We start from the raw sequence: 12,510 nt of genomic DNA, 5'->3' as shown, positions 1-12,510 counted from the left end.
ACAGCGGGTTGTGAGTTCATAGAATGCCCTGCCAGTAGCAGTGGTGGACTCTCCCTCTTTATGGTCATTTAACGGGGCATTGGATAAGCATATGGAGGTTATTGGGCTAGTGTAGGTTAGGTAGGCTTCGGTCGGCGCAACATCGAGTGCCGAAGGACATGTACTGCGCTATATTTTTCTATGTTCTATGTCCCAAGTAAACGTCCAGTGAAGAGGATTCGGATTTGAAACGTACTTTCAGAATTTTCGTCATCTCTCTGACAGAATCAGAGTCATTCAGAACGGAAACAGACCCGTTAGACTAATCTGTTCACTCCGATCAGATATCAAATCTGATCCAGTCCCATTTGCCAGCATTTGGCCAATATCCCTCCTCTTTCAGATAGTTTTTAAATGTGCGATTGTAACCGCCTTCACTACTTCCTCTGACAGCACTTCCTGTACACACACCACTCTGCGTGAAACATTTAACTTCAGGTCCCTTCTAAACTATTCGTCCTCTCCCCTTCAACCTATGCTCTCCTGTTCTGGGATCCTGGGGAGCAGAACATGGCTGTTTAGAATAACACTCCAGGGGGAAACACCTCAAACTAATCAACCTCTCCCTGAAGCTCAAACCTCCAGTCCTGGGACATCCGTGTAAATCTTTTCTGCAGACAACTGAATTGTACACAGTATTCTTAAAGTGGCCTCACCAACATCCTGTACAGATACAACATACCACCACAATTCCTATACTCAATGCTCTGACTGATTAAGGCAAATGTGCCAAATGTGTTCTGCACCACACTGTCTGCATTAGACTCCACTTTCAAGGAACAATCTACCTGCAGCCCTCTGTCCATTTGTTTCACAACACTCACCAGGCCCTTACCATTAAGTGTATAATTTCTGCCCTGATTTGCCTTCCCAAAATGTGTAACCTCGTATTTATCTAAATTAAACTTCATCTGTCACTCCTTGCCCCTTTGTCCCATCTATTTGTGGTCTTGTTGTACTCTGAGATAATCTCCTACACCACCTTTCTGATGTCGTCTGTAACCTTACTAACTATGGCCCCAATATTCACATCTAAATCCTTGACATAAATGATGAAATGTTGTGAACTCAGTCCTGATTCTTACAGCACACTGCTGCTCACAAGCCTCCAGTCTGAAAAATACCCCTCTTCCTTCAAGCCAATTGTGACGAGCTTCCTCTGTATCCCCATGTGACCGAACCTTACTAATCTGCCGACCAATCGGAATGTTATGAACACCTTGCTGAGGTCCATATAGACAATATCTACCAAACTACCTTCCTCAATCTTCTTTGTCACCTCTTCATAAAACTCAATAAAATTAATGAGACATGATTTCCCATGCAGAAAGCCACGCTGTCTACCCCGATCAGTCCTTACCTTCCCAAATGTATGTAAATGCTATCCCCCAGAATCCCCTCCAACAACTTACCCATCACTGACATCAGGCTCACCGGTCTATAGTTCCCCGGCTTTTTGGGTCACTGTTTCCTTTTCTCGTCCCACTCCTGCACTGCTCACAACAAATGTTAAATGTAACCAGGTCGGTGATATGGCCGATGATATTGGTCTCAGACTGGGTCAGGGTCAGTTTTAGGAACAAGTCAGGCTAGTTTCTTTAATCTGCTCAAATAGCACGTTTATGATCCAGAGCAATGTTACTCCAACTAAGGTGGAAAGATGAATGACAAACTGTTTGGATATTGCAAATAAAGAACCGTTATTTCCCGTTCTAAATACACTGACACACACACACACACACAAAGTAGATTAGATTACTTACAGTGTGGAAACAGGCCCTTTGGTCCAACAAGTCCACACCGACCCACCAAAGCGCAACCCACCCAGATCCATTCCTCTGCACTTACCCTGGCACCTTACACTATGGGCAATTTAGCATGGTCAATTCACCTAACCTGCACATTTTTGGATTGTGGGAGGAATCCCACGCAGACACGGGGAGAATGTGCAAACTCCACACAGTCAGTCGCCTGAGGCGGGAATTGAACCCGGGTCTCTGGCGCTGTGAGACAGCAGTGCTAACCACTGCCACCATGCCGCCCTTAAAATAAACAAAATCTCTGCAACCTTGTCAAAATATTAGTGTAACTAATGACAAAAGGAAAAATTGTGAGATTGTCCAAAATGTTATTCTACTTCTGAAGATATTGTACTCACACAGCCGCTAGCAATGGGATTTTATCGTGGGAGGGTCGGATTTGGCTGAATTCCCTTTGCATTAGGCAGACAGGAGGTTCCAGGTTAGCACAGTGGCTCACTAGTTCGCACTGTTCCATCACAGCATCAGGGGCATGAGTTCAATTCCAGCCTCAGGCGACTATCTGCGTGGAGTTTGCATCTTCTCCCCTTGTCTGTGTGAGCTTCTGATGGGTGCTCCCGTTTCCTCCCACAGCCCAAAGCTGTATAATTCAAGTGGATTGATCAAATAGTCCATAGTGTTCAACGATTTCTACTTTAGGTGCACTAGTCAGTGGTAACTGTAAGGGCATGGGAAGGTTACTCATTGGAGGGTTAGTATGGACTTGTTGGGCCGAAGGGCTTGTTTCCACACTGCAGGGATTCTATAAAAATAAGAATGGTAATGATGACAGTAGAGTTTTGTTTTAGCTCGTACACGTTACTGTGATGAGGAATAATGAAGGAGAGAGAGTGCAATAGGCCGTTTCTTCTCGGGCAGATGACATTGTCTCCCTCTCTGAGTTGAATCACACAATAAAATCATTCTCTCCCAAACTGGACCATGTGAGGTCTCCTTGTACATTGTCCAAACTATGTCTCCATCACATTCCCTGTTCCATGTCGGTGCATCATTGCTGCTGTTATACACAGAGCCATACACTGAGCAGAAAATGGTCTCGGTTGATTTGAAGATATGTTTATATGGCCCTGCATCATTAAAAAATAAAATGTTTAATGTATTCAGAATACATAGAACATGGAACATAGAACAGTCCAGCACAGAACAGGCCCTTCAGCCCACCATGTTGTGCCGACCATTGATCCTCGTGTAAGCACCCTCACATTTCTGTGACCATAAGCATATCCAGCAGTCTCTTAAATGTCCCAAATGACCCTGCTTCCACAGCTGCTGCTGTGGCAATGCATTCCATGCTCTCACAACTCTGTGTGTAAAGAACCCGCCTCTGACATCCCCTCTATACTTTCCTCCATCCAGCTTAAAACTATGAACCCTTGTGTTAGCCATTTCTGCCCTGGGAAATAGTCTCTGGCTATCAACACTATCTATGCCTCTCAATCTTGAATACCTCAATTAGGTGCCCTCTCCTCCTCCTTTTCTGCAATGAAAGAAGTCCGAGCTCTGTCAACCTCTCCTCAGAAGAGAAGCCCTCCAGTCCAGGCAGCATCCTGGTAAACCTCCTCTGAACCCTCTCCAAAGCATCCACATCTTTCCTACAATCGGGTGACCAGAAATGGACGCAGTATTCCAAGTGCATTCGAACCAATGTTTCATAGAGCTGCAACAAGATCTCACGACTCTTAAACTCAATCCCACTGTTAATGAAAGCCAAAACACCATGTGCTTTCTTAACAACCTTGTCCACTTGGGTGGCCATTTTAAGAGATCTATGTACCTGCACACCAAGATCTCTCTGTTCCTTCACACTGCCAAGAATCCTATTCTTAATCCTGTACTCAGCTTTCAAATTCGACCTTCCAAAATGCATCACCTCGCATTTATCCAGGTTGAACTCCATCTGCCACCTCTCAGCCCATCTCTGCATCCTGTCAATGTCCCGCTGCAGCCTACAACAGCCCTCTACACTGTCAATAACACCTCCAACCTTTGTGTCATCTGTAAACTTGCTTCAATCCCCTCATTCAAATCATTAAATAAAATTACAAAGAGTAGAGGCCCAAGGACAGAGCCCTGTGGAACACCACTCACCACAGACTTCCAGGCAGAATATTTTCCTTCCACTACCACTCGCTGTCTTCTGCTTGCCAGCCAATTCTGTATCCAGACAGCTGGCACAGATACCTGTGTTTAAATGAATGTTTTGTTTTAACAAATACAGAAATTGCTGGAAAAGCTCGGTAGGTCTGTCAGCATCCAGATGCCTTTTACATGATGTAGTTGTACCAGCCTCCAGCACTTCCTCTGGCAGCTCATTCCATACGCACACCACCCTCTGTGTGAAAAGTTGCCCCTTAGGCCTCTTCATAATCATTCCCCTCTCACTTTCCCAAATATCCTCGAGTTTTGTACGCCCCTAACCTGGGGCAAAACCTTGACTACAAACCCTATCCATGACCGTTCTGATTTTATAAACTTTTCCTGCTGCGAATTGTGACTTCAATCAACACGAATGGCTGTACTTTTAATAATCCCGGGCCGAAATGCTGAAATTCAACACCCACACCTGTTCTTTCTCCATCAAGTCACAATTCTAAAACCAGTTTAATCAGTTTGTTCAGCTATATTAGGAGACACTTCTGTGGGATTTACACCTAGACCTTTGTGCCCGGAGGTAGGGACACGAGCACCACTTGGCAATACCCATAAAGCTGTAACATTATTCTCCTGTGTGTTTGTCCATCAGTCTGTTATGACATGCTGTGACATACCTCTGCAACAGGCAGGACATGAATCCACACCTTCTGGTCCAGAGCTAGGAACACTACCAAACAATTTCAGGAGTTGGAATGAAACCCAGAGCCATGGCTCAGAGGCAGGGACACTACCCACTACACTACTGTACCCAGATTTTGGGTCACATTTTAAGGGGCAGTGTTCAGCTCGGTGTGGATTTATTATAATCAGGTTACCATTACTGAACTACACAAAACATTTTGTTTTGTTAAACAAGTGCAAGATCGAAATTAACTATGAACATCTTTAATCGCTATTATCTGTAGTCTGCAATATTAGGGAAAGGAATCCTGTAGACATACTCTGCCCAATGAAGGGTCTCAAATAGATATTTATTACTGAACACCAGACACGGAGAAAGACCATAATTTCTGGTCCCAAAACACCGATCAGTAGAACCCAACTCTCACGTGTGTCTGCCCTCTGCCTAAAACCATAAAATGATACCAGGCCGCTGATTACTGTCCAGCCTCTCCTCCCCACTGACTGTGTCTGCAATCTGTCCCTCCTCCCTCTAACCACACAAGGCAAACCAAGCTCAGGGTCTTTGTGAAAATCAAGGCCACAGTGTGCAGGCCTCCTGTAGGGGGCGGGGGGGCATTTTAAAATTAAACTGGGAAGGTGAGGAGGTGGTAATATCACTCACTGGCCGAGGCGTGGCAGATGGAATTTAGTTTGGATTAAAGTCAGGTATTGGATTTGGTAAATCCAACAAGAGTAGGACCTATACAATTAAACGTAGGGCCTTTGGCAGTGTTATAGAACAGAGACCTCGGACATCAGGTAGAATTCTTTAAAAGTTGCATCTCATACAGATAATGTGGTTCAGAAGGTGTTTAACACACGTGTCTTCAATGGTCAGACCCTTGAGTATCGGATTTGGGACGTCATGTTGAGGTTGTACAGGACATTGGTGAGACCTCTTCTGGAATACTGTGTCCAGTCTGGTCACCCTGCCCGCTCATTCCATAGGCACACCACCCTCTGGGTGAAAAATCTGCCCTTAGGTCACTTTTAAATTTTTCCCCTCTTACCTTACAACTATGTCCTCTAGTTTTGGTCTCCACTACCCCCTTATAAAACACATTGACTATTCACTTTGATATCATTGACCTTGATATTACTCAGCTGGAGAGGGTTCAGAAGAGTTTAACCTGGATGTTGGTGGAAATGGAGGGATTGAGCTATAAGGAGAGGCTGGATAGGCTGGGACATTTTTCACTGGAGAGTATGAGATAGAGGGGTAACTTTACAGAGGTTTATAAAATAGTGAGGGGTACAGATAAGCTGAAGGGCTGATTCTTTTCCCTAGAGTTATGGATTCAAAACTGAGGGATATTTTAAGGTGCGGGGAAAAAAAATTTGCAAAAGTGATGAGAGGTAATTATTTTAGACAGAAGCTGGCTTGTGTGTGGAATGAACTTCCAGAGCAAGTGGTGAAAGCAGGGACAGTTACAACGTTTAAAAGATATTTAGATGAGTACATGGATAAGACATCAGTTTGGATGGTGCCGTGAGCAGCTGCCCTCTCCCTCCCTCTCTCTGAATGAATCCCTGTTGGTTTTCACCCTCTGCCAATGCCTGTGCAGTGGCGTGGGCAGGCCAGCAGACGGTGGCATTGCATTAATTTCAGCACCACAGAGACTGCCAGACCTGCCCCACACAGAGACACACAGATACACACACAGCAATTGTTAGGCACGGCATAGATCCCATCTGGTAATTTAAACTAAACATAAATAAATGCTCAATTCGCCTCGTAAACTGTTAAAATATGAGTGAGAGAGAACTCCCAAATTCCACTCCCACTGTTTAAATAAAAACAACAATGTATTTTTTAACACTGAAAGTAATCTGAAAGACCCTCTATCTCTTAACTGCTTATAACCCGACTCCAGCTCTATAGCGATATACTGTTTCTGGGTCTGCCATCCTCTCATATCACAGGTACTTGTAAGCTCTCAGTTCAGAACAGCATTCCCTCTCTCAAAGGTACAGTACACACTTTCACCTTCATCCCATTATACCCTGGTGAATATAGATAAGTGGAACCAATCCGGATTTCTCTTGCTCTGTGGTTTGTCAATATTTCATCTACTCTGTCTCGTATGTGTCAGGATTTTTGTTGATCCATTGACAGTATGTCATTATTCGACTCTGTCCATGGGAATATATCAGTATTTCACTTGCTCACACTCCTGTGTGTGGGGCAGTATTTCAGTTGTTTCATGGGGACTGGGACACTATGACAATCTTAATGTTTGTAAATGGTACCAAACCTGCAAGGATTGTAAAGTCTATGGAGGACAGTGTGGAACTCTAACAGGACAGTGACACGCCGGTAGACGGAGATCAATGCAGAAGAGTGTGAGGTGATGCACTTTGGTGTGAAAGATAAAGAAAGACAGTTTAAAATAGGCTGTGCCGTTATAAAGGGGCTGCAGGAACAGAGAGCGCTGCGTGTATATGAGCACAGACTGTTGAAGATATCAGGACAAGTGGGGAGAGCAGTGACTATCACAGATTAGTTTCAGTATCTGAGCTGTTTACAGGGGGAGGTGTAGGAGGGAGCCTCCGTGCTCCCTTCCTGGGAGGTGGTGGTGACGATGTGTTATGAGCCCACCCTCCTGCCCCCCGAGACCGTGGGGATTCCATTTGTACCAGCTCGACACAGAAGGGAGATGGCATCAGGGCCACAGCTTCTAAGTTGTGCCGGGGGGAGAATCCCCACACGAGGCATCCTGGTCCTCTCCGGCTCATACCAGGGTCCTCCCCACATGACGGGGGAAGGGGAGGGGGGTGAGGGACCGGATATCGGACACTCCACCACCCGGCTTGGCCCTTTCTGACTTATTCCAGGCTGTTAGGGAGGGAGGGATGGTGGAGGTGGGTGGCCCTGCTGTTAGTGCTGGTGCAGGTGAGGAAAATGGCTAATCGTGAGGTTTTCAGAGGGAGTCTGTCGACAGTGTTGTATCCATACAGTGTAATTGATGTGGGGGGTAAAGTGGACGGTGTGACAGAGAGAGACAGACAGAGAGAGAGACAGACAGAGATAGAGAGAGGGAGAGAAAAACAGAGACAGAGAGAGAGAGCGAGAGAAAGAGACAGACAGAAAGAGACAGACACGGAGAGAGAGAGAAGGTGCAGCATGCGGCAGTGACAGTGTTGGAGCATTAGCCTTATTCAGGGGTTGATGCTTACAGATATACTGTGAGTGTGGGGGAGTAGAGAGAATACGATGGCCCTTATCCTGACAGAGCGGGGAGGGTTATTGATGCTTGTCCTGTATTGCTGGACAATTCCTCAGACCCCAGATACTGCACTGAGCTGGGTGGAGAGCTCACACCATACTCGGTGGGTCTGGTGGTGTGGCTCCCTCTGGGAAGAGAATGGTCACCCTCTGTACATGCCCATGGACCTCCGTGCCCCTGTCGACAAACCGTGGTGTAATTACCCCTTATCTGCCATGCTCGGGGTAAACTGTGCAGGGCAGCTCCAAGCAGAGAAAGCTCAACTGTGTGCCCAATGGCCTTTCAAAGATGGCGCCAGTGCCAGGGGTCATGGAAAATCTAGGGCAACCCAGGCGACTGGGAGTCCCTCCAGCCATGACGGGTGGGAGAATCAGGCTGGTTCTGAATGAGAGGGACACCATGGTGGGGGGGGGGTTTGTGGGGTGGGGGGGTTTGTGGGTGGTGTGGGGGTAGTCAATGAGTTGAGTTTGATAAGATAGCACCAGGAACCTAGCTTGGCCTCGTACAGATAATCCCTCTGTCACACTCAATGAAAATGGCACTGAGACAAATTATTGTTAGAATCAGCTCAGTGAGTCATAGATTCTGTTGAAACTACTCCCATTTACAAAGCTGTAGAACAAATGCTCATCCAAAACTCTCCATCATTTCACCTCACACCAATATCCCTTTTCCCATCTTTCCTGGGAAGACTGGCTCACGTTAACGGATGCTATCGAAGTGTCTACATTTCAGCATTCCGAAACCTGGGAACACATCATTCCATAGCACTGTCTCTCAATCTCCTCCTCTCTGTCTATACCCCAAACCCCTCCCATGTGGTGATATTTAAACTGATTCCCCTAACATCTCTCTCTGGCAGTGATGTTCACACCCACAGAACCCCCTTGTCATGGCACAACATAGATATGGAACTGTAAATGGGTGGGCGCTGTATATCCTGGCACTTCCCCACACTGGGCAGGGAACTAACAGTGTTACAGATCAATGCACTGGGGTGGGGTACACAGTCCAACATGTTGGGAGGCTAACTGCTTCTGGGTTACAGATCAATGCACTGGGGTGGTGTACACAGTCCTACATGCTGGGAGGGTAACTGCTCCTGGGTTACAGATCAATGCAGAGGGGTGTGTACACAGTCCTACATGCTGGGAGGGTAACTGTTCCTGGGTTACAGATCAGTGCACTGGGGTGGTGTACACTGTCCTACATGCTGGGAGGGTAACTGTTCCTGGGTTACAGATCAATGCACTGGGGTGGGGTACACAGCCCTACATGCTGGGAGGGTAACTGTTCCTGGGTTACAGATCAATGCACTGGGGTGGGGTACACAGCCCTACATGCTGGGAGGGTAACTGCTCCTGGGTTACAGATCAATGCAGAGGGGTGTGTACACAGTCCTACATGCTGGGAGGGTAACTGTTCCTGGGTTACAGATCAATGCACTGGGGTGGGGTACACAGCCCTACATGCTGGGAGGGTAACTGCTCCTGGGTTACAGATCAATGCACTGGGGTGGTGTACACTGTCCTACATGCTGGGAGGGTGACTGCTCCTGGGTTACAGATCAATGCAGAGGGGTGTGTACACAGTCCTACATGCTGGGAGGGTGACTGCTCCTGGTTACAGATCAATGCACTGGGGTGGGGTACACAGCCCTACATGCTGGGAGGGTAACTGCTCCTGGGTTACAGATCAATGCACTGGGGTGGTGTACACTGTCCTACATGCTGGGAGGGTAACTGCTCCTGGGTTACAGATCAATGCACTGGGGTGGGGTACACAGCCCTACATGCTGGGAGGGTAACTGCTCCTGGGTTACAGATCAATGCAGAGGGGTGTGTACACAGCCCTACATGCTGGGAGGGTAACTGCTCCTGGGTTACAGATCAATGCACTGGGGTGGGGTACACAGCCCTACATGCTGGGAGGGTAACTGCTCCTGGGTTACAGATGAATTCACGGGTGATCACTGCACAGGTCTCTGTGCTGGTCAGACTGTCTGGTTGAGGTTTATAGATAATACAATGATGTGGGATGTGGTGCTCCCCGTGCTGGATGGATATTTTTTCCAGGTTCATACTTTGCTCTGTGTAGCTCCCGGTACTGGACAGATCTGTAACCTGTACAAAGTACATTGTTGTGGTGGTTAGAGGTGAGAGGTGATGGACAGGTCATGGAGCTCCACGGAATGTTCTGTCCGCAACATTCTATAACTGACATTCCCCGGAACGTTCTGTCCCCGACATTCTATAACTGACATTCCCCGGAACGTTCTGTCCCTGACGTTCTATAACTGCCATTCCCCGGAACGTTCTGTCCCCGACATTCTATAACTGACATTCCCCGGAACGTTCTGTCCCTGACATTCTATAACTGACATTCCCGGAACGTTCTGTCCCTGACATTCTATAACTGACATTCCCGGAACGTTCTGTCCCTGACGTTGTTTGTTTGTGAACGGCCGGACGTCAGTGAATTGAACAAACGATAAGATCCCGAGGGAAGAGATCCCGTTCCAGGGAGAAGGAGACACTGTTCCGAAGGCCCCTCAGGCAGTTAAAGGGGGGAATATGTTTTCCCTGGGTTTACATTTCTCCACGACACAGGGTCAACCACAATTTAGACCAAATTCCCAAACTCCGTTTGTCTTCAGGAAACTGGGATAGAATCCTTCAGGACAGCAACGTTCCCACCCTCCGTATTAGGAACTGGGAAGGAGTGACCTCTGTCTGCTCTCGAGTGATCGAGTGTGTGGGAATGTTCTAGAAACCATCTGTCCTTATGGATGTGTCTGTGTGTTTGGGGAGGGAGGGTTTCTTGTGGTTTATGTCACATTTTTGTCAGTAATTCCGACCTTCCCATTTGTTATTCCAGCTCCAATTATTTTAATAAATCCCTGAATACAGGGACACATTTGAAAATCTCACTGGGTCCCCGATCAAACGGGTCCCTTTGCCTCCAGGCTGATGGATAATGGGTTTGTTTTCCTTCCTCACAGTTAACGTAGTGACCATCTACATCCTGCTTTATAAAGATTGTGGATTGTCTCCATGTGTCAGACGTTACCTGGGGGCCATGGCAGCGGCGGATCTCCTGGTCATTATCCTCGACCTGATCCTGAGACACATTCCCATTGTTTATTGGGAACAGTTTTATTTCCTGGAGTACTCCGTCCCCGTGTGTAATATCCACGCCGTCCTGCTTTATGCAGCCACTGACTGCTCTGTCTGGTTCACCGTCACTTTCACCTTTGATCGGTTTGTGGCCATTTGTTGCCAGAAGCTGAAAAGTAAATATTGCAGTGAGAAAACGGCGGCTGTGGTTCTGGGAGCAGTGACTGTGCTGAGCTGTTTAAAGAACATTTCCTGGTATTTTATGCTCACGGCTCGGTATTCGCTGGGGAACGCCCCCTGGTTTTGTGATGTAACAGAAGCTGTTCAATTCTCCAGTGTCTGGGTCACAATCGAGTTCCTCCACCACATTCTAACCCCGGGTGTCCCATTTCTCCTGATTCTGCTGCTCAATGTTCTCACCGTCAGACACATTTTAGTGACCAGCAGAGCCCGCAGGAGACTCCGCGCTCACACCAATGGGGACGCTCAGTCTGACACAGAAATGAGAAACCGAAAAAAATCCATCATTTTACTGTTTGTGATCTCGGCCAATTTCATCCTGTTATGGTCAACATTAATGCTGTATTCTATATGGAGACGGATGTATGCTATTGTGGATACCCCTATGTATCTCGATTGGTTTGTGCAGGAATTGGGCTTCATGCTGCAGCTCCTCAGTTGCTGCACAAACACCGCGATTTATGCCGTGACCCAGACTAAGTTCAGGCAGCAGCTGAAGAATGTGCTGAAATATCCCTTCACCCAAATCCATCCATCCATCAAATTCCCTCATTAATCACACCATCCGGGATTTTCTCATTTCAGTTCAGTGTTTCAGCGATGGAGCAGCCTGTCGCTATGGTAACAGACTGAGGGGAGCGCTGGTTTGTCCATCCTTATCCCACAGGGGGGTTACAGGGAAACATTTCAATGTTTCTCACAACTCAGGGGCCAGTGAGAAAAGGCACCATCCCACTGACTGTATCCATCACTTCCATTTGTAACCAATAAAAATGCTGATTACAGCGTGCCGAGAAGCAGAGGGACCGATGTTGTTGTGTGTCTTTGTGTTGGAGAAGCTGAGCTGGAGAGAGACAGACTCAGCCCCAAGTCCTGGTCCTCAGGGAAGGGGAGGGCACCGCGCCCTGGGCTCAGGAGCTGGGGTTAACTCCCTCTGCTCCCCCTGACTCCAACCTGGCCTCCCCATTACCTCTCCCCTACTCTTTCTCCTCAATTCTCTCTCTCTCTCTCATCACCTCTCCTCTTCACACTCCCTCGTTTCCCCTCTCACACACAATCCCCCCAACCCCGGTTTCTCCACCTGCCCACATCTTCCCTATCCCCTCACCCTCACCCTCTCTGTCCTGCTGTCTCTATCTCCCTCCAGCAGTTCCATCTCTACCCCATTTTCCCCTCCTCCTACCTCCCACATCTCACCCCCCCCCCCCCACACACAGCCTCATGACCAACCAACCCCACACCCCCCAGTCT

The 12,510-nt window shown here is 47.5% G+C and overlaps 1 long non-coding RNA gene across 1 annotated transcript; it reads right to left on the bottom strand.

Moving 5' to 3' along the window:
* Positions 1-1,632: 1,632 nt before the first annotated feature.
* On the bottom strand, positions 1,633-11,339 carry LOC132814356 (uncharacterized). The gene is made up of 3 exons (XR_009644411.1): positions 10,973-11,339; positions 3,948-4,040; positions 1,633-2,926 (listed from the first exon to the last, which is right to left on the bottom strand). It is a non-coding gene; the product is annotated as an uncharacterized LOC132814356 (long non-coding RNA).
* Positions 11,340-12,510: the final 1,171 nt, after the last annotated feature.

This window comes from Hemiscyllium ocellatum, unplaced genomic scaffold (assembly GCF_020745735.1).
Source record: "Hemiscyllium ocellatum isolate sHemOce1 unplaced genomic scaffold, sHemOce1.pat.X.cur. scaffold_802_pat_ctg1, whole genome shotgun sequence".
NCBI classification, from domain to species: domain Eukaryota; kingdom Metazoa; phylum Chordata; class Chondrichthyes; order Orectolobiformes; family Hemiscylliidae; genus Hemiscyllium; species Hemiscyllium ocellatum.
The sequence above is the reverse complement of the archived record's forward strand: the minus strand, read 5'-3'. Positions and strand labels throughout refer to the sequence as shown.